Raw genomic sequence first — 20,969 nt, 5'->3', positions numbered from 1 at the left:
AATTGCAATATAAAAAAAAACTTTAAAATTCTCGAAGAAATACCTTTGAAATTTATTAAAAATTCCAGAAACTTTATATGAGGCCTTCTCTGCAATAAGTGCTAAATTAAGCCTGCAAACCTATGAGTAATATATTCAGTGCAGGAATAGTAATTTTTAAATGAGATCCTGCTTTGAGAGCAATTGACCTTATTATGCACTTATTTCTAATAATTGGACCTTGTAATGTTAAAAGGATAGGTTAAATTATTCATAGTTTCAACTTGGCAGCAAAATAATGCAGACAGTAGCAGAGACCTGCAAAACATTTCTGGTCATAACAGAGATAGTAGGAACTGCCAATGCTGGAGAATCTGAGATAACAAGGAGCTTTCATGCTCCTCTGATGCAGCTTGGCCTGCTGTGTTTATCCAGCTCTACACCTTGTTATCTGGTCATAACAGTATCTTTTTTGCAATTGTAAACTGTATGCCAGATATTGATTATTTCACATGACTTTTAAAGAACCAAAACGTCTCAAGCTAGACGGAACTACATGAAGCTGTCTTTTTGTGAAGTCAGGCCAAATCAATGATCCTGTGACTTGCTTATAATTAGACTGCTTAAAAGTCTAATCAAACCTTGTTCTCCTCTGTTGTGATAAAAACAGACTTGCAAGCGAAGGTCACAATAACATTCAAGGAATAAACACACTATTTCCCTGAAATCTGATGTTAGAATTTAATTAGGGATAACTGGTGGTGTTGAGAAAGCAGCGCCTTCATGGTGACCTCAGCTGGTACAGGAATTGAGCCTACGCTGTCAGCATTGATCTACTTGGCTGTCCAGCCAACTGAGCTAAGTAACCCCCATTTTATTTGTTTTTAAATAGAAATGGTTAGATATGTAACAAGTAATAAAGAAGTGCAGAGGTGGGGACAGGGAGAACGCAAATAAAGAAAGAAAGGGAAGACCTTTGCTAAGGTTCAAAGCAGGCATCATTTAATAACAAATGGGATGATGGAGCAAGCCAAAAAGGAGATGGCAGTACAATAAGTAAAGAAATAGGAGATTGGCCTGTTTGTAAATGGCAACAGCAGCATTTTTACCAGCAGCTGCTACCCACTGGTCATGGTGTGAAATTATTGGGAGCCTAATTGAAAGACCGGGTGCTGTGTCTCATACTTTCATCGAGGAGTTAAAAAGCAGGATTCCTCCCCAGTTCCAAAGACAGCAGCAATAGGATCATTGAAAGAAAAACTACTGAAAACACGCAGCCAGTTATGTGGTTGAGGGGGAAAGGGGATGGTGGGGAGATGCTGACAAACATAGAAGTGGCTAGAACGGTTTAAAGTTGAAATTTAAACTGTCACAAAGATAGGCTTCCTTCGCTTTTGGCTGGTGATGATGCCACAGCGGAATTCTGTTCCGGCAGGACTACCTTCCTGACATCAGGCTGCTGCATCTGTAGAAACCTTTCATCAATTCTGGCACAAGATCATGAACCTGAAACATTGGGTGTAATCGTTTCCTCTTTGAATCCTGAGCATCAGGAAGGATCATTTCTGGGTGTAGCTACCAGGGTAGCCTAACCTGTGAGATCTCCCTGAAAGTGCCATTGTTTCTGGGACTACGATCTAATTAATGGCAGGGTCAGGGTTGCTGAACCTGCTCCTTCAATGTGAGGACAAGCAGCTCAGACGAATCGCGCTGTCACCGTGTGCCTCAAGGAGACTCTACATTGAGGCACCCTCTGACCAGGGAAGAATTTGAATTAAAATAAATGGTGGCTACAGCCGCCAAGCTGCCCTTTGTATTCCTCCTGGTCTCACTGAAGTGTCTCCCATCAATTTGCACTTTCCACAAAAAAACTGATTGGCTAAATATTTCTGCCACTTTCAGATAATATTGCAGATTTCTAGAATTGTAAGGATTTTGCCTTTGTTATAGTTGCACCTGATCTACTTTGCACATTAGTGTAAAATCTAAAATATAAATGTTTGGAAATCATTCTAACAATAGCCTCAAAATAGTGGCACAACCCATGTCCTCCACCTTTTCCAAAACGTTCAATTCCCCGGCCCCCAACGCCTCATCTTCACCATGGACGTACAGTCCCTATATACCTGTATCCCTCACATGGAAGGCTTAAAAGGCCTCAGCTTCATCCTCTCCCGTACGCTAAGCTAGTCCCCTTCCACTGACATTCCCATTCACTTGGCTGAACTGGTCCTCAGTCTCAAAAATTTCTCCTTTGATTCCTCCCACTTCCTATAAACCAAAGGGGTAGCTATGGGCATTCGCAATGGCCTGAGCAATGCCTGCCTCTGTAGGATTTGTGGAACAGTCTCTCTTCCGCAACTACACGGCACCATCCCTCACCTCTTTCTCCGCTACATCGATGACTGCATTGGTGCGGCCTTGTGCTCCCATGAGGAGCTTGAGCAGTTCATCAACTTCGCCATCACCTTCTACCCAGCCCTCAAATTCACCTGGACTATTTCTGACACCTCCCTCCCCGTCTCCATCGCCAGAAACTGACTCACCACCGACATCCATTTCAAACCCAGTAACTCCCACAACAACCTTAACTACAGCTCTTCTCAAACACCCTTCTGCAAAAATGCTATCCTATACTCCCAATTCCTGGGCTTCTGCCGCATCTGCTCCCAGGATGAGGCATTCCACTCCAGGACATCCCAGATATCCTCCTACTTTAGGGACCATAATTTCTCCTTTTCTGTAATTAAGGATGCCCTCAACCGCATTTCCTCCATTTCCTGCAATTCTGCCCTCAAACCCCCTCCCTCCAACAGCAATAAGGATAGAATCCCCTTAGTCCTCACATACCATCCCACCAACCTCCAGATCCAACAAATCATCCTCTAACATTTCTGCCACCTACAATCAGACTCGACCATTAAAAAGATATTTCCCTCCCCACCCGTCTGCTTTCTGCAGGGACCGTTCATTCCGTGGCTCCATCGTCAGCTCAACACTCCCCATAAACTTCTCCACCACACTCAGTACCTTTCCCTACAATCACAAGAGTTGCAACACCTGCCCCTACACCTCCCCTCTCACCTCTGTCCAAGGCCCTAAACAATCCTTCCAGATCCGGCAGAGATTCACCTGCACTGCATCCAACATGATCTATTGTATCTGTTGCTCATGATATGGTCTCCTCTATATCAAGAAGCCAAACGCAGAGTCAGGGACCGGTTCATGGAGCATCTGCGCTCTGTGTGCAACAACAAACCTGACCTTCTGGTTGCCATCCATTTTAATTCCCTCTCCCACTCTCCTGATAACATGTCCATCCTTGGCGTCCTCCACTGTCAGAAGGAGGCCAGATGTTTCGCTTTGGAAACTAACAGTCCAATGGCCTTAGCATTGATTTCACCAGCTTCAAAATTCTCACCCCCAGCCTTATCCCATGTCCAGCCCTCCCCCTCCTGACCAGACCTAAGCTGTCCATCTTCCTATTCACCTATCCACTCCACCCTTCCCACAGACCAATCACAATCAACCACTATGTGCATCCACCTATCACCATCTCTCCTACCCTTTCCCCTGCCCCACCTCTCCTTCTATTTATATGTGGGCTCCCCTCCCCCTCCCTCAGGGTTTTGGCCCAAAATGTTGATTTTCCTGCTCCTCTGACACTGTCTGACCTGCTGTACTTTTCCAGCTTCACACTTGTAAACTCTGGCTTCCAGCATCTGCAGTCCTTACTGCCTCAAATAGTTATTTCTTTTTAAATCCATTACAAGTGTTGTCTAGTTCCTTCTCAAAACCAGTTAGACAACTCCAAACAGAATGTTAGAAATGAATTTGCCCAGGTGTCCCACAATATCAGAGTCGTCAAATCACTAAGATCATGAACCGGTATCAATGCAAAACAGGCCCACTTTTATTAGGAAACAAGTTTCAATAACTAAACATACTATCTCTAATCATATTTTGCCTCTTAATCTTACAATACTTCCCAAGTAGCTTGTAGATTTACGCAGTCGCTCTGTCTCTGGGTTTATGAAGCTGCTTTCTCTCTTCCTCTGTTTCTCTCTCTCTCTCTTTTTGCATGGTCAGCTGATCTCTGCATCATGCCATGCTAGTCTCGTCAAAGGCCTCCAAAAGATTCAAGAGAGTCCAAGAGATCGGTCAGCCGGTGAACCCTGTTTTTATATCTTTTTAGATGGTTTTCTAGAACTTTCTATAATTCAAGCCAATTAGGAGAGACACACTTAACAGTTTGAAACATTGTCAATCAATGGATGGCTTGCTACTGTTAGTTTCTTTGTGTAGCAGGACCCAGTGCCTTTCTATCTGGGCCCTCCTTTGTTTTGTGGATAAATTGTTGGGGGTATGTCTGTCTAGGATAACTGTTGCCTTTTACATTATGCTAGTATCATTATCAACTGGCTGCTGTGTTTCCACTGTGTCGGTTTTGTGATTTTAGAGTTTTATGTGGCCAATGTACCCAGCATCCCTTGCTGTCTGGCCAAGTTAGCAATCTGTGCTTTAGCAGCCAGGAGGCTGCTACACAAGGTAGGAAACAGAGCCATTTGTTGCAGAAACAAAAGTTGCTGGAAAAAGTTAGAGGGTCCGGCAGCACTTGTGGAGAGAAAGCAGAGTTAACATTCCAGATCCAGTTACCCTTCAGCAAATCTACTGTCTTTTTCTAGCTACCATTAGTTCTGAAGAAGACAGTGCATGGAATGGGGTAAACGATAGTTGGATGAATAGAAAGAGCTTAGAGAAATAGAGAATTGCAGTTAAGCAGACAAAGAGATGGATAATTGGGTGCTGGGGAGAAAGTAAAGCTGATAATAGGGACCATTAGTAGATGAAAATAGGTTGGCTGTGATGAAAGCAGCCCACGTGATGACAGGGCCAGGGGTGTGAGGGTGGTAAAGGACATGGACAAAGATGTTCAGGCCCAAACATTATTGACTTTATAGAGTCCTGAAGGTGGCAGGGTCCCCAAGTGGAAGATGAGATGCTGTCTTTCCAGCTTGAGCCAAGCTTTGCTGGAGCACTGCTGCAAGCATGAGGCAGAAATGTTGGCCAGGGAACAGGGTGGTATGTTGAAAAGGCAGGCAACTGGAAACTCAGGGTCATTTCTGCAGACAGAAAGTAGGTATGCTGCAAAGCAGTCACCCAGCCTGCATTCTGTCTGCCCAATGTAGAGGAGAACACATTGTGAACAGCGAATACAGTAGACTGGATTGAGTGAAGTGCAGGTAAATCGCTGCTTCAACTGGAAGATGTGTCTGGGGTCTTGAATAGTGAGGAAGGAGGAAGACAACAGACCAGTGTTACACCTTGTGATATTGCAAGGGATGGTGGCCATGTGGCAGTTGGGGGGTGGGGACATGAGGGTGAAGGAGACATGGACCACCGTGTCCTGGAGGGTTCAGGCCCCACGGAAGGCAGACGAAGGAGAAGAGGGGAATAGGTGTCTGGTGGTGCCATCCAGCTGGAAGTGGCAGAAATGGCAGCTAATGATCCTTTCAATGTTGATGCTGGTGGGATAGTAAATCATTGTTATGGAGAGAAGAGAAAGGGTGAGGGCAGAAGTGCAAGAGATGGGTTGGATATGGCGGAGGGCACTGTCATCCATGCTAGAGGGGAATCTCCAACTGAGAAGAAAGTGAACATTTCTGAGGCTGCCCTATGGAAGGTGATATCAGAACAGATGTATTGGAGGTAGAGAAACTGAGAGAATGGGATGGAGTCTTTACAGGAAGTAGGGTGTGAGGATGTATAGTCCAGGTTACTGTGGGAGTTGGTGGATTTGCAGTGGATATTGATGGCCAGCCTATTCCCAGAAATGGAAACAGATGTTGAGGAAGGGAAGAGACGAGTCAGAGATGGAAATGCTTGTTCAACGATTTGTTAGGATGGTTATAGAGGGGGCGTATTTATATTCTGTTGTTGCTACTTGAAGTTGAAAACGTGTTTTTCATGTAAATGTTTACAGTTTGATAACTATCTGGAGCAGACGAAATCAGACCTCATGTCTGACTTCCTGTTGATTATATGTCCCATGACTGTGCATAGAATGCCAACAAGAACTTGATACTGAGCCAGAATCTTGCCAACACACAGTGTGCACTTAAATACTCCTTGCCGGGAGTATGAGGTGTATCACCAGAAAGAAAGTTAAAACATCACCAATTTGAAATTCATCGAGATCTGACATTTCTTCCCATTTGTATCAAACCTTTGCTTAACAAGAGCATGCATAACAATTTGATCTGTACATTTCATTGCTCCATTCAAAGCAGGAAAATATATTGGAGCTCTCGTGTCTTTTACTCCATTCATTCTCATGAAATTTGAAAACTCTTCTGAATAAAACTGAGGTCCATTGTCAGACACAATATCCTTTGGGAACCCACGAGCAGCAATCAAAGGACAAAAAACCATCTAGAAATTTGATAATTGCTAGCTCCAATTCATTCAAAACCCATTGACCCATTTTGAAAGGCTATCACAATGAACAGTTGCTCCAAATTCTCCACAATGAACAAATTCTCCAAAGCCAATCTACAGCTTCTGAAACACCCAAGCTGACCATTTCTATGCTTGTTACTGACTGCAGATCTATTCCAACAGAACAAGAATTAATCTTCATGGAAGGTGATATAACACTGCTGCTAGAATTCTGATTCAGTGAGAACTTGGGTAAAACTCCATTATATGCATTCAGATGTTCTCAGCTATCATAACCAGGGCTTGAAGGAGAAATTTCTGACTGGAAATGTTCACATCCTATTTGCTGTAAGGCTAACACTTGTCTCAATTTTGACTCCCATCTCATTTATTAATATCTGACTCTTGTCTAATATTCAGTTGACATGTATTTCTGAAATCTAGGTAGAAGCTGGTCTCAGCTGGCAGTACTCCCTCATTTAGCACCGAGGTTTCAGGTCATAACATTGGATTATGAACCTTCCTCTCTGGCCTCAGCTGTACCCTGTCAGATGGAGCATTCTGACGGTACGCTGCACCCCTGAGAAAGGGGTATGCAGTTTCCATGGCCCAGGTAATTAACACTGCAATCAGGGCTAGAAGGCAATTGTTTGACAGCAAGAGTTTTCAATACCTGAAGATATTTCGGGGTGGAGCAGTAGTGTGCGATCTTAAATAAAAACCGAAAGAACTGCGGATGCTGTAAATCAGGAACAAAAACAAAGTTGCTGGAAAAGCTCAGCAGGTCTGACAGCATTTGTGCAGAAAAAAAGAGTTAATGTTTCAGGTCCGGTGACCCTTCCTCAGAAGGATGTGAGTGTGAGATCTTAAATTATATTGCTATCTCATTTCTTTGGTGTGTTCCCATGACCACTAATAATCCCCCTCAGTCTGCAGAGGGTCATGGATCACTGTCACCAGCTTTCTGGGGGAATTTCTGTTGCCTCTTGTGCCTCTCATGCTCACATAGAGAAGTTAGAGTGACAATCATGCTGTGACCTGCTGATATCATCCAAGGTCACACTTCCCCCATGAAGACTGGAGACATTCAGTTCCACCTTCTGACAACTATTCTTGTCCTTTACATTGCTTCAAGGTCGTACATTGTCCAATCTTGAGTAAGTTGTAACTTCCTCCAGAAATTCATTGGATTGACACAAATCATTGTCTTCACCTCATTATTCATTACTTCATTCTCTTGCTATTAATTTCATCACTTGCTCAAGCATTGTATCACGTGGAGCGAGACTGTTCAGAATTATATTATCCACCCCAAGCTGATCTTTCTCAAACCGTAATCACCCTTCAGTGCAGATTAGAGGTTAACTCAAACGCAATATATTTGTATCGAGTATGGATTTGTTCTGAGGAAGGGTCACTGGACCCAAAATGTTAACTGATTTTACAGATGGTGCCAGACCTGCTGAGCTTTTCCAGCTATTTGTTTTTGTATGTGCAATATATTTGCACTTCCCCATTTTCCAGCTAATTTTAATTCCTTGCTCTGAGCTAACTTCCTCCGCAATACTTTTGTAGTGGATCACTGCATTGCTCTTTTTCCTAATTTTTAGAAAACCATTTTACATGTTGTGTACTTGTGAATTCCCTTTTTATTTGTGATATTAAAGGATGGCAACTCATTTTTACTGATACAAAGACACCTCATCAAGTGTTGTGCATCCCCACTAATTTATTAATGTGTTGTAAATGACAAGAGGGATCTGCCTATTATTGAGAAAAGACCAAGGTATTATTCTGTAATTACGTATATTCCCCCAGCCACTTCACTTCTACTTTATCCATAAACCTCGTAACTTTAGCAACCTGTAGTAATGTAAAGGTTCCATTTTGTGGTTCCTGGGAAACCCTATTAAATTCATTGAAAGTTTTTTTTTAAAAAATGTGGTATAAGCTTTAGATAAGGAGTTCAACTAAAATTTCCTTCCACGCTGTTCACCTTGATCATTTTTGACAATCAAATACAACTTCTCTCAATATTGCTATTTAAAAAGACCTACAGCACAAAAATATCAGAAAAAAATTATTTTCTTCTTTTGCACATGGATTCCAGGCATTGCTTTATTTACAGTTTAATGACAGTTCCCCAGTAGTTTCAGAACTGGGGCTGGTGTCAATTTCAAGGAATTTCACAGAGGGTTTCTTTCTGTGAGCTGTAGCAAGTTTTTTTCCCCCCATACACTTGTGTGGTGCTCACTTCATTAAGCATGGACCATACTCTGCTCTGGTGCCTGGTGCTACCTTACACTCAGAAGTTCACATCAGGGATTTGACATTCCAGAGTTCACATTGCAACTGCCATATTTAAAGCCCAGCCGCACACCAGTTCAAACATTGCAAACCCTTCCACTGGGTAAGGATCTCAAAAGGACGTAACTGATTTCAACTTCCAGTTAGGGTCTGCTGGTGGCCATAATGGCTGAACAATAGTCCCAGACTGAAATCATTCTGGCTCTGTGTTCGTTGGAGCCTGAGCTCAGGATTTTGTCCAGTGTTTTTAGGTATTAGAAAAGTACAGGCTCTTGTCCAATATTTTAGATGAGGGGGTTTTCTGCTTAATCCACTTCATTATACCTAGAATCTCACAGTTGTAAATATTTTTTCACTTTACCCTTTTGTGCCACATGACATTAGAATCCTGCCTGGAGTGCCACTCTTTCTGTTGTGCCCAGTGTAATATAAAAGCTACAAAAAATAAAATTTTTTTCTGAAGAAGGGTCCCGATCTGAAACATCAGCTTTCCTGCTCCTCTGATGCTGCTTGGCCTGCTGTATTCCTCCAGCTCCACACGCTGTTATCTCTGACTCCAGCATCAGCAGTTCTTACTACCTCTTATTAATGTAAAACCTTGTCTTTGAGTGGGAGCATCAGATCTTGTGAAACCTTCCAAAAGGTTGTAACATTTATTGCACAATGGAAAAAACAAATAAACAAAAAGCAGCATTTGCATTTCAGAATAAATACATATACATTCAATGAATCATGACTTCATACAACCCCATTCCAATTGAAGTAGTTGCCATTAAATACTGTCTGGCCTATTGTCCCAGACACCTATATGCTCTAAAATGGTGAAAGGGATATTTCTCCTGAACAATATCCTCATCTTCCTCCTGCTTCCACAGTTCCTCACTATCTACCACATACCCTCTTGCTTGCTTCATTTGTCGAGATCATATCATACAAGGATTATATAAGCATACTCCATCTTTTGAGTACCATAACAAACTCCCAGAGCTGTGCAAGTACGGAAGCCTCATGTTAAAGTCGTCAATAATTTGTCCCTTGATGACCCCAGTGGAAGAATGCCTACACTTGGCCTCAGTCAGGAGGTTATGTCACTGAGTCATCATGCATAGTTGGAGAGAATAGTCCTTGTTTCCCAGTGTTGTTTTGCCATTCTGGTAAGGTCTCTACCCCTTGGCATGAAACAGGAACTTGAGAGTTCAAGGATATAGGGCCTATTCAAGCTTCAGGGAAGCTGGTGCAGGCCTCTAAGATGTAGCTGTAAGGATCACATTGACTGACTAGATTCCTCTCATTAATGAAGTGAGCAGTGATGCTCTTACTGCTGTGTGTACAGCCCATAACACCCTGAACCCAAATGCTCCAGCAGATGACACTCCTGTTACAGAGAGCCAGAATATCATCATTCAGTAAATAGCATTGTGCCTTACTTTTCTGGGGGATGTTTTATCATAATCTAAAGACTATAGGCTTCCTGCACTTTCTTCACATACTAAGGGACCCTGTGCTGAAAACTGTCCATTTGGATACAGTTTGGCATCTGCTGGAGGTTGTGTTTGTCCTGAGCTTCCATATGTAGATGTTTCTTAATAGTTCCTGTGGTCACAAACACTTCCATGGCCTAAGAGGATTAGAGGCACTATGCCTGGTTCATTGGTGATAGGTCCAATGACCCAATGTGGGGAAAATCAGAAACAATGATCAGCCAGGAGTAACAATGCACACAAATTCCAGTCTGCCATCATCCTCCATAATTGGGACATGGAGACGTCTGACAAGGAGGGCCATAGGATGTCTCTACATGGACCTTTAACATTGTAGACCTTTAGATATATGCTGCACAAACCATGTTGCATATAAACAGTTGGAGATTGAAAATTTTCCCCCACATTCTTGCTCACATGACCCAAAAAAGCAGCAGTGTTTAAGAGCATGTTGTGAAATGCGTAAAGTACAATGTATTAGGGAAGCAGCTCCAGCACTTTGTGCAGCATATACCTTTGATTGTGTTTATGAGTTGTGGACTACAGATGACACTTTATGTGTGCTTACTTCTCCTTCAGAGTTTACTAGGATTAATTTGTGAAGATCAATGGCATGGTCAAGATTGCTTGTACCTAGGATTTGAATTGATATAGTTGGTCAAGTTGTTTTCTAAAATGTTTTGTTTTTAAACACAGGATTATATGAACTGTATGTTAATTCTATAAATTAAGGATAAATAGTGGAGGGCATCATTTGTTGAGCCTATGTAACACAATGTTTTGACACTGAGATGGAATACATATACTATTTTGTGTTTTAAAACAATCAAAGCTGGGAAGATTTTCTGAAGGGTCCAGACCCAAAACGTTAGCTTTCCTGCTCCTCTGATGCTGCCTGACCTGCTATGTTCATCCAGCTCTACACCTTGTTATCGAAGATTTACATCTGATCTTCCTTCAGTAAATAGTTATTTGAAGTTAAGCACTGTTTGCTGTGCAAAATCATCTTTGATTCTATTTAACATGTAAATGTGAGAATTAATTTTTAAACGAAAGGAAGACAATGCTACCATGTGACAAGGATAAAAATATCTGGACCAATAAAGTTTACATGACCATAGAGTGTAGAATTTGAATTTCTGGCCAGAGACAATTATTAAATATCCAAAATTCAGAGAACATAGAGTCCACAAGATAACTTGACCAAATCTAAAGTTGTCACAGGTTAATTGCACTAAAGTTAATAGTAGGAGTGGCATCAAAAATATGATTTCTGAACAAGCTGTCCTGGGAAGTCAGAAAACAATTTAGTATTGCATTATTGTGAAACAGTGACCAGCTCTCAACTCAAGACTGGGCATCCATGAGGTACTGGGAGTCATCAACAGCAGCAGAATTGTATTCTAACAATCTGCAAACTCATGGCCTGCCATATCCCCCACACAACCATTACCATCAGGCCAGGGGATCAACCCTGGTTCATTGGAAAGTGTAGGAGGGCATGCCAGGAGAAGCTCAAAGCAAACCTAAAAATTAGGTACAACCTGGTGAAGCTCCAAACAGGATGACTTTTCTGCCAAACATAAGAATCAAGAAGTAGACAGGGCTAAGTGATCCCACAACCAAAGAATGAGGAGTGGGAGTGATACTGCCACTCTGAAAAGGCATACTAAAATCAATGGTTCATGTGTAAAGGGTGACTTGTTGACAGAACATGTTACATCTGATTACTTCTCCTTCAGAGATTACTTGCAAAGATCAGTGTCATGATCTGTGGAGTAATTTCAGTGGTAATGAGTGTAAAGCACAATAGTGAAGAAACCTGCTTGCAACAGTTGTCTTTGGGTTGGGGTAAGCATTAACATCATGCCATTATTTGGGAATCTTGACTCATTTGAGTCTGCTGTCAAGGACTGGGCCCATTATGTAGAAAGAATGTGTTTATTTTTTTCCTGGCAAGTGACATTATAGATGAATAACAGTGACTAATTCTCCTCACAGCCTGTGGAGCTGCAGCTTTTCCTGTCATTAGGAACCTAATGTTCTGAGGTACCAGATACTAAAACCTTCCTACTTAAAGAAGTCAAGGCAGTTCTGACTATAGTTTCAGGTGGAATTCAGCAGTGGTCACTAATACCAAGTGTGAATAATTACAAGTTGGAACACTGTCTGGGAGGCCAAGTGGCTGATGCGGGTGTATTGACCAGCCTCCCATTAGCAGATACACCACCAGTGGCAACTCCATGAAGAATCTGCAATAATATTACATTTTCTGGACACAAAGATCCAGTCCTTTCAAAACTGAAACAGCTGGTGGTGATGGGGGAAAACTAGAATTGGAACCTTTTTGGACCTGGAGAGACCAGATCACAGTCAAGGACTATTTGTTATTATGGGGGAGCAAGAGTGATTGTTCCAAGCAAAGGTTGCCACCAGATACTGGCTGAACTCCACCAGGAGTCTCCAAAATGAAGATGTTGGCAAGAGGTTATGTCTGGTGGCCAGGCCAGGATGCAGACAAGGCCATGTTGGTGGGCCAGTGCTTGAGTGCCAACAAGGACAAAAATTACCACCAGCAGCTTAGCCCACATCTGTGGGGATGGCTGGGAGAAGACTCCATTAAATCGGATCTTCCCAGATCTTGGGTGATGGGATGGTGTGAAATGGCATCAGGAATGCCAATGCCAAACAAGACTCCATCAAGTGAGGGAAACAGTTTGAAAGAGGGGACAAAATTTGGTGTAAGAATCACAAAAATGACCCCACGTGGATAATAGTCATGGTCAGAGTGAGGTCAGGACCAGAGACATAAAATTTGGACCAGTACGATGGTCCTGAACAAGTACATGGATCATATGAAAGCCACAAATTCATCAACAGTGCAGGAGCAAAACTTGCCTTGCCTCACCCCTCAGGAAGGCTGCAGGAACCCATGGGTTCTCCCTCTGTCAAGCATTGACGAGTCCTCAGATTCAGATGGACATGACAGATGTAGGTACCTTGATGCCTTTGCTGCTGGAAGAGGAGAATGAATTCCTATTGATGTGCCTTGTGTTACACACTGCCTGGAGTCAGGGGAACCTGACCCAGTGCTAAAATGTACCAGGAGGCTCCACAAGAAAAAGGACTAGCCCATGTCCTCAGACTCAAGAGGGGAGGGATGTAGTGATTGTAACAAGGAGAGCCAAGTGGACTTTATGGAATCTGAGTTCCCTAATTGGAGCCAATCAGGAAGCCCCAGCTGATAGATCATAACAGGAGTGTCAGAGGTCCTGTTCACTCTGAATGAGGCAGTACTAAAGTGAAGGACAGTCCACGTGTAAGTAAGGGTGGCTTGGTGACAGGATACTGGCCTGTGGGGTTGCTTCAGTCCTGCACACAAGAGTTGGGACAAATCCAACCCAGACCCAGTCTACTATCCATCATCAGTAAAGTGATGGATGGTGTCAAACAGTGCTATCAAGCAGCACCTGCTCAGAAATAACCTGCACAGCAACACCCAGTTTGGGTTTTGCCAAGGCCACTCAGCTCCTGACCTCATTACAGCCTTGATTCAGACATGGACAAAAGAGCTGAATTCCAGAGGGGAGGTGAGACTGACAGCGATTGACATCAAGGCTGCATTTGACAGTGTGGCATCAAGGTGCCCTAGCAAAACTGGAATCAATGTGTATCGGGGACAAAGTCTCTGGTGGTTGGAATCATACCTGGCACATAGGAAGACAGTTGTGGTTGTTGGAGGTCAGCCATCTCAGTTCCAGGACATCTCTGCAGGAGTTCCTCAGGGTAGTGTCCTTGGCCCAACCATCTTCAGCTGCTTCCATGACCTTCCCTTCATCATAAAGTCAGAAGTGGGGATGTTTGCCAATGATTGCACAATGTTCAGCACCATTTGTGACTCAGATACTGAAGCAGTTGGTGTTCAAATGCAACAAGATCTGGACAATATCCAGGCTTGAGCTAACAAGTAGCAAGTAACATTCATGCCACACAAATGCCAGAAAATGACCATCTAACCACTGCCCCTTGACAGCAGTGTTACCACCATGGAACCCTCTACTATCAACATCCTTGATATTACCTTTGACTAGAAACTCAACCAGACTCACCCCATAAACAGTGTCTACAAGAGCAGGTCAGAGGCTAGGAATACTGCAGCAAGTAACTCACTTTGACTCCCCAAAGCCTGTCCACCATCTACAAGGCACAAGTCAGGTGTGTGATGGAATACTCCCCACTTGCCTGGATGGGTGCAGCTTTGACAAAACTCAAGAAGCTTGGCACCATCCAGGACAAAGCAGCCTTCTTGATTGGCATCACATCCACAAGCATTCACTCCCTCTACCACTGACACTCAGTAACACTAGTGTACTAGTGGGAACATGACAACTTGCAAGTTCCCTTTCAAACTGCTCACCAGCCTGACTTGAAAATATATCGCCATTCTTCACTGTTTAGTCAAAATTTTGGCATTTCCTCCTAAACAGCATATAGGGTCTAACTGCAGCACATGGACTGCAGCAGATCAAGGCGGCTCCCCACCACCTTCTCAAAGACAACTAGAGGCAGGTAATAAAATGCTGGCCAGCCAGTGACACCCATGTCCCACAAGTGAATTTTAAAAACTAATTAAAGCTAAAGAGGATATGATGGGAGCTGTAACAATGAGTAATAGAATGGAAAGCCATTCAATTGAATTCACAACCATTTTTGTACCTCCTAATGAATGGAGCCAGATCTGCCATCATGTCACACCCTTCATACAGGATGTCGTTCAGCTCCATGTAAAAAAGTCTTATATCAGTGCCACAAAAATATTAAATGTCTTTTTCCTGAATTATCTTAAAAGGAAATGTTTTGTTTACTATTAGTCATTGCTTTAATGTCTATTGTTAGATTTCCAGTGTGTAGTTGTAATTAGGTTCTCCTTGCCATTTGTTAAATGAGCTTGAAGGAAGAGAAGGTACTATGAAGAAAGGCAAGGAGAATGATAATGAGCCAGCAGTACTTAACTCCCCTTGAAAGATGACATGGATTGACCTAGTCCTGATTCTAGAATCCCTAGTGTGGAAACAGGCCCTTTGGCCCAACAAGTCCACACCGACCCTCAGAGCATCCCATCCAGACCCATGTCCTAAACCCATCTAATCTACAAATCCCTGAATATGGGGTAATTTAGCATGGCCAATCCACCTAGCCTGCACATTTTGGACTGTGGGAGAAAACCGGAGAACCCCAGAGGAAACCCATGCAGACATGGGGAGAATGCCTGTGTGGAGTTTGCACAGTCACCTGAGGGGGAGTTGAACCCAGGCCCCTGGTGCTGTGAGGCAGTAGTGCTAACCACTGAGCCATGGTACTTGACCACAACCTTACTGTTAAGTAAAGGTGGATGTTTTGATCCATTTACAATTCTGTCGCAGCTTCAAACATGCCCCCTTTTAATATACCATAAGGCCATAACATACAAGTGCAGAATTAGGCCATTTGGCCCATCAAGTCTGCTCTGCTGATTCAATCATGGATAATGTTTCTCAACCCCATTCTCCTGCCTTATCCCTGTAACCCTTGATCCCCTTAAGAATCTGTCTTAAATACACTCAATGACTTGGCCTCCAAGCCCTTGTAGCATCGAGTTTCCAGATTCAAACCCCTAACTGAAGAAATTCATCCTTGTGCAAGTTCTAAAGGGTCTTCCCTATACTGAATCTGTTCCCTTGGGTCCTAGTCCCTCTTAGAGGTATCTTCTCCACATCCACTTTTAGTATTCTAAAAGTTTCAATGAAATCCTCCCTCAACCTTCTAACCTCCATTGAGTACAGTCCCAGAGTCCCCAATCACTCCTCACACGACAAGCCCTTCAACCCCAGGATCATCCTTCCAACATCAGCACATGCTTTTAGGTACGAGGCCCAAAATTGCTTGCAATGTGTCAAATGTGGTCTGACCAGAGCCTTATGCAGTCCCAGCAGTACATACCTGCTCTTGTATTCTAGAGCTCTTTCAATGAATGCCAAAATAGTATTTGCTTTCTTAACTGCAAACTAAACCTGCATGTTAATCTTCACAGAATCCTGAACTAGGACTCAAGTCCATTTATATTTCAGAATTTCTAAGCCTTTCCACATTTAGAAAATAGTCCATGCCTCTTTGCTTCCTACCAAAGTGCATAACCTTGCACTTTCCCACTTTATATTCCACCTGCCACTTATTTGCCCACTCAGCCTGTCCAAATCCTTCTGCAGCCTCCTGTCTCCTCAACACCTGTCCCCTACCTTTGTGGTATCTGCCAACTTAGCAAGAAGGTTCAGTTCCTTCATCTAAACTGGTAGTGTATAATGTGATAAGTTATGGTCTCAACACTGACCTGTGGAACTCCACAAGTCACTGACTGTCATTCTTAAAGATATATCCCTTTATCCCCAGTCTCTGCCTTCTGCCTGTCAGCTAATCCTTTATCCATGCTAGTACCTGGGCTCTGATCTTATTTAGCAGCACCCTGTGCAACACCTTGTCAAATGCCTTTTGGAAATCCAAACAGATCACATCCACTGACTTTTCCTTTGTCTAACTTGCTAGTAACCTGCTCAAAGAATGCAAACAGATTTGCCACATTTCCTTGACAAAGCCAGTCATGAGTCAGCCATAACTCATTCCTCTTTTACCATGCAATTTCATCTTAATAACAAACCTTAAAGTCTTACCAATGACCGAGGTCAGGCTAGCCAGCCAGTTTCCTGTCTTCTGTCCTTGCTCCCTTCTTAAAGAGAGGTTGTTTTGTTAGCCATTTCCAAACTTCTGGGACCCTCCCTGATTCCTGAAAGATCACCACCAATGCTTCCACAATTTCCTTCAGAACTTTGTAGTCTATTCCATCTGCGAGATTATTTATCCACTTCAGCTTCCCCAGCACCTTCTCCTTTGGGATGGCTACTACATTGACCTCTGCACATAACTTGAAGTTCTGGTATGCTGCTGTCTTTCACTGAAAGCCTCCAGGATCTAGAAGACTTCAGAAATTGCTTAATAGCATGTACATAAAAGGTTTGACCTAATCAGTTTCATCTGGAGATCAGTAGGAAGTGAGAGCTGTAAGACTAATGGCATCACAAGCTGTCTGCAAAGATTTCATCTTGACAATGGTACTGACCATGTTTCCAAAACAACTTCATCCACTTTACTCATCGAAATGCATGCAAGTAGAACTCATTACATTTGCAGTTATTTTAATTCCAAGTTACATATTACTATAAAAGTCAGCTTTTTCCTCCACTAATAAGAACATACATTTAACCACATTTTAGAAGTTACAGTAATGATGGAATAGTTTAAAAAAGTTCTGTGCTTTGTTTTCACTGGTAACCATAGACAAGAATTTTCACAGCTATCTTGACTTTTCCCTTGTCCCCACCCAAAAACAAGCAGGTTCCAATTCCCACTGCTCCCTGGTATTCCTTTGGGCTTGATTCGCCTGGTTTTAAGCAGAAGCATGAGACTTCACTGTCCATTATTAAAGTTGGGTTTTATAACCTCAAGTTCTACAGATACTCCCTTACTTCCAGATATCAGAAAGAACTTCAAATTTCTTTTTCTGACAACTTGGAAATTGCATTAGTTTTGACTCAGTATATGATGGGTGATATCCAATTTTAATATATGGCCTGGTGGACTGTCCTTTTCACTGGGGTCAGTGAAAGGAAAATCATGTGGGCCATATAATGTAACAGTATTTGTAATTGATAGCTGCCACTGACAAGGTGATGTTAATGATGGTGTAGTTGCCAACCCAAGGTTACAGAATGAAGGACAAAATATAACTTAGCAAAAACAGTAGCAGCAACATGTCAATCATGTATTTGTGGAAATCATGAAAAGGGAAGTAAATTTGAGAAAATAAGTATCCTGCATCTATTTAACAATGCTATAACTTTAATGCCACACAAAGTGTCAAGTAAGCATTTAGGATGACAGTTATTCTTGTTTTAGTTGTAAGTTAGTTTTATTTTCCTACTGTTTACTTCAAGTTAAGAAGATCAAAGGACTGATGTGAGAAAAAAGCCACTATTTATGTTAAGAATTAAAAGAAGAGTAGTGAGAAACTCCTGTCTAACTTGAAAAATATAAATTGAATTAATAATTTTAAAAGCTGTTGGTTCCTTGCACTGATCCTTGAATATCTTCAAATTTTGAAATTAAGGGATTGTGCAGCTTCAATTTTCAAATAGTGCTCTGAATTTGTGTTTCCCATTCCTGGTCTGAAATCCTAGAATCTCTACAGTAGAGATAGAGGCTATTCAACCCATCACTTCTGTACTGATGCTCTAAAGAGCACCTCTCCCAGACCCTACCCTGGTAATCCTGCATTTACCATAGCTAATCCACTTAGCCTACACATCCCTGGACACTATGGGGCCATTTAGTATGACCTGTTCACCTAACCTGCACATCTTTGATTGATAGGGGAAACCAGAGCTCTCAGTAGAACCTACACAGATACAGGGAGAACATACAAACTCTAGACCAACAGTCACCCAAGGTTGGAATTGAACCTGGGTCCCTGAAGCTGTGACACAATAGTACTTACCACAGCCACCTAACAGGTTGGAAACCCTGAAGTGTACTCGACAAGAGCTGACAGAATTTGGAGTAGGCATATACACTTAAGTGGCCCCTCTAGGTCTAATTAAGGATGGTGATTGGCTTCTGAAAGGCTAATAGGGGATATCTGTTATGTCTCACAGCTAGTTTGCAGTATAACTTTGAGACACTCTCAAGATATTAGTATATCATTACATGTGACCTGACAACATTTATTGCTTGTGACTAGGTGGTATAAAGATCTTGGACTCCATGTTAACTGAGACCACTTAAAGCACTTGATGGAATGTGCCTTTTTTTTGTAAGCAAATAGCTTAGTATTAGGCTAGTCATAAAAATGACTGGTTGTAATGTATATACAATGAGCTAGACTATACATTTGATGATTCTTTTAATTACCCATGTCTAGTTCCAATGTTACAGGAGCTATCATAAGAATTGTTTGGTCAGATACAAATACCTTGCTGGAAGCAAAAGTCCAAGACATAATGGCAAATCATGATGGTATCAAGGTGATAGTTAGCAATTGCCAGTTAAGTGAATCCAAGTTATTGGTGGCAGACATAGAACCCTCACTGAAGATCAGTTAGATGTGAGCTTTGAAATTCAAAGTCTTAGAAAAATCAACACCACTAATTCCTGTTTACAGTTGTTCAACTTAAAAAATCCAGGAAGCAGATTTAGCTTCTTTCTGCTTAGTTTAAGTTTAATAAAGCCAGAAGCCAATTTGAATCACAAACCAGCTTTTTCACTTAAAAACAAAAGTCTTCTCATAGCATTAAAAGTAAAGAGCAATAGTCACTTAGTTTAGATATAGAGCCCATCTGATCAAGCTTACAGCTTCTAAAATACTATCAAGTGATTTCCTAAACTAAGACAACTTACCTGTATGCAATGGTTGACAGGTTCCACCATTTTGACTCCAATTTGCTGCCATATTGGAGGGAGGCATATATAGCATCATCATTCCTTATTTAGGATGAATGTCATCTAGTGGCTGAAATCTGCTACTACAAGTCTGTATTTTTAAGGGAACAATTCAGAACTGAACAGTAAAGTGGTTACATCAGTGCAACATTTTGTGAAAGAGAAAAATATGAAATCAGAGCAAGGCCAATTGGAAAAAGAAAGCTATGCATTCTACTGCAATAAAGAAAAAACAGATCTTCAATGAAAAGTGGAAGATGTACATTTAATTATAGATTGTGCCAATTGTATCTGAGAGTTATGGCTATTCAAGTAACCAATGTAGCTATAATTTGTAGATCAAGCAATGAATGATCCTAAGAGGAGAGCTGCTATCGCAATTAATACAGTCTCTGTACATTAGGAAGATCCAGAAAGAATTTGCAGAGTTACTTGAAAACTAGCTTAAAGTATTAACCACAGGATTTGAACTCAATCCCTACAGTGCAAAAACAGGCCATTCAGTCCACACCATCCCTCCAAAGACCATCCCCACCCTACCCCTGTAAATCTGCATTTCCCATGGCTAACCCACCTAGTAAATTGTGCTAAATACCCAGGCTTATGTCCAAATTGCTTATGCACATTGTGACATTAATCTGCCGTGTTATCTTGATATTGAAATATGTCTGAGCAGCAATCTATAATGTGGAGTGGATGGCTAATCTAATCTCAGATCATGTGATATTGTCTTCTGACAGTTGCTGATGTCAGCAACTATCAGTAAAACATGCCAATATTGCCTACTCATTTTCAAATAACTTTGAACTATTTTTCTGTTACTGAGCACTTGTCTGCTGAGTACTATGTCTTGATATTTAACTCCAAACAACCAAAGCAACTATGTCAGTTCTTTGATAACATGCAATATGGATTTTACCAGGTATCACCACTGCAAAAATATATTTGCTGGTTAATTTTATTGGGATCTTTGTCTATGACATTAATGTCACTATGACATTTGCACTTTGTACTACAATAGAATTTGATGTGAGTTTTGTCACCACGGACTCAAACTAAAAAATAAGACTATCACAAAAATCAGCTTTGATTTTGTTAAAAGACTACTGAATATGTTAAAGAATAAAGTTAACATAGTGTAAATAATTTGTATTTATGTAGTACCTTTAAGGTAGGAAATGTTTCAAAGTGTTTTTTTTTTGTTTAAAAAAACCAAAAAACAATTTACAGAAGTTACTT

The 20,969-nt window shown here is 41.8% G+C and overlaps 1 protein-coding gene across 2 annotated transcripts in view; it reads right to left on the bottom strand.

The window, feature by feature from the left end:
* Positions 1 to 19,882, bottom strand: part of sult5a1 (sulfotransferase family 5A, member 1) — a 33,267-nt gene extending 13,385 nt beyond the window's left edge. Inside the window, exons 1-2 of one of the 2 annotated variants that reach the window (XM_048621526.1) lie at positions 19,689 to 19,882; positions 16,910 to 17,207 (exon numbers count right to left, since the gene is read on the bottom strand). The gene's annotated coding sequence lies outside the window, so the exon portion shown is untranslated. The remainder of the gene's footprint in view (positions 1 to 16,909; positions 17,208 to 19,688) is intronic. The other variant, XM_048621528.1, reaches the window with a different exon arrangement.
* Between the last annotated feature and the right edge of the window lie 1,087 nt (positions 19,883 to 20,969).

This window comes from Rhincodon typus, unplaced genomic scaffold (assembly GCF_021869965.1).
Source record: "Rhincodon typus isolate 14 unplaced genomic scaffold, sRhiTyp1.1 hic_rhity00000731, whole genome shotgun sequence".
NCBI lineage: Eukaryota > Metazoa > Chordata > Chondrichthyes > Orectolobiformes > Rhincodontidae > Rhincodon > Rhincodon typus.
The sequence above is the reverse complement of the archived record's forward strand: the minus strand, read 5'-3'. Positions and strand labels throughout refer to the sequence as shown.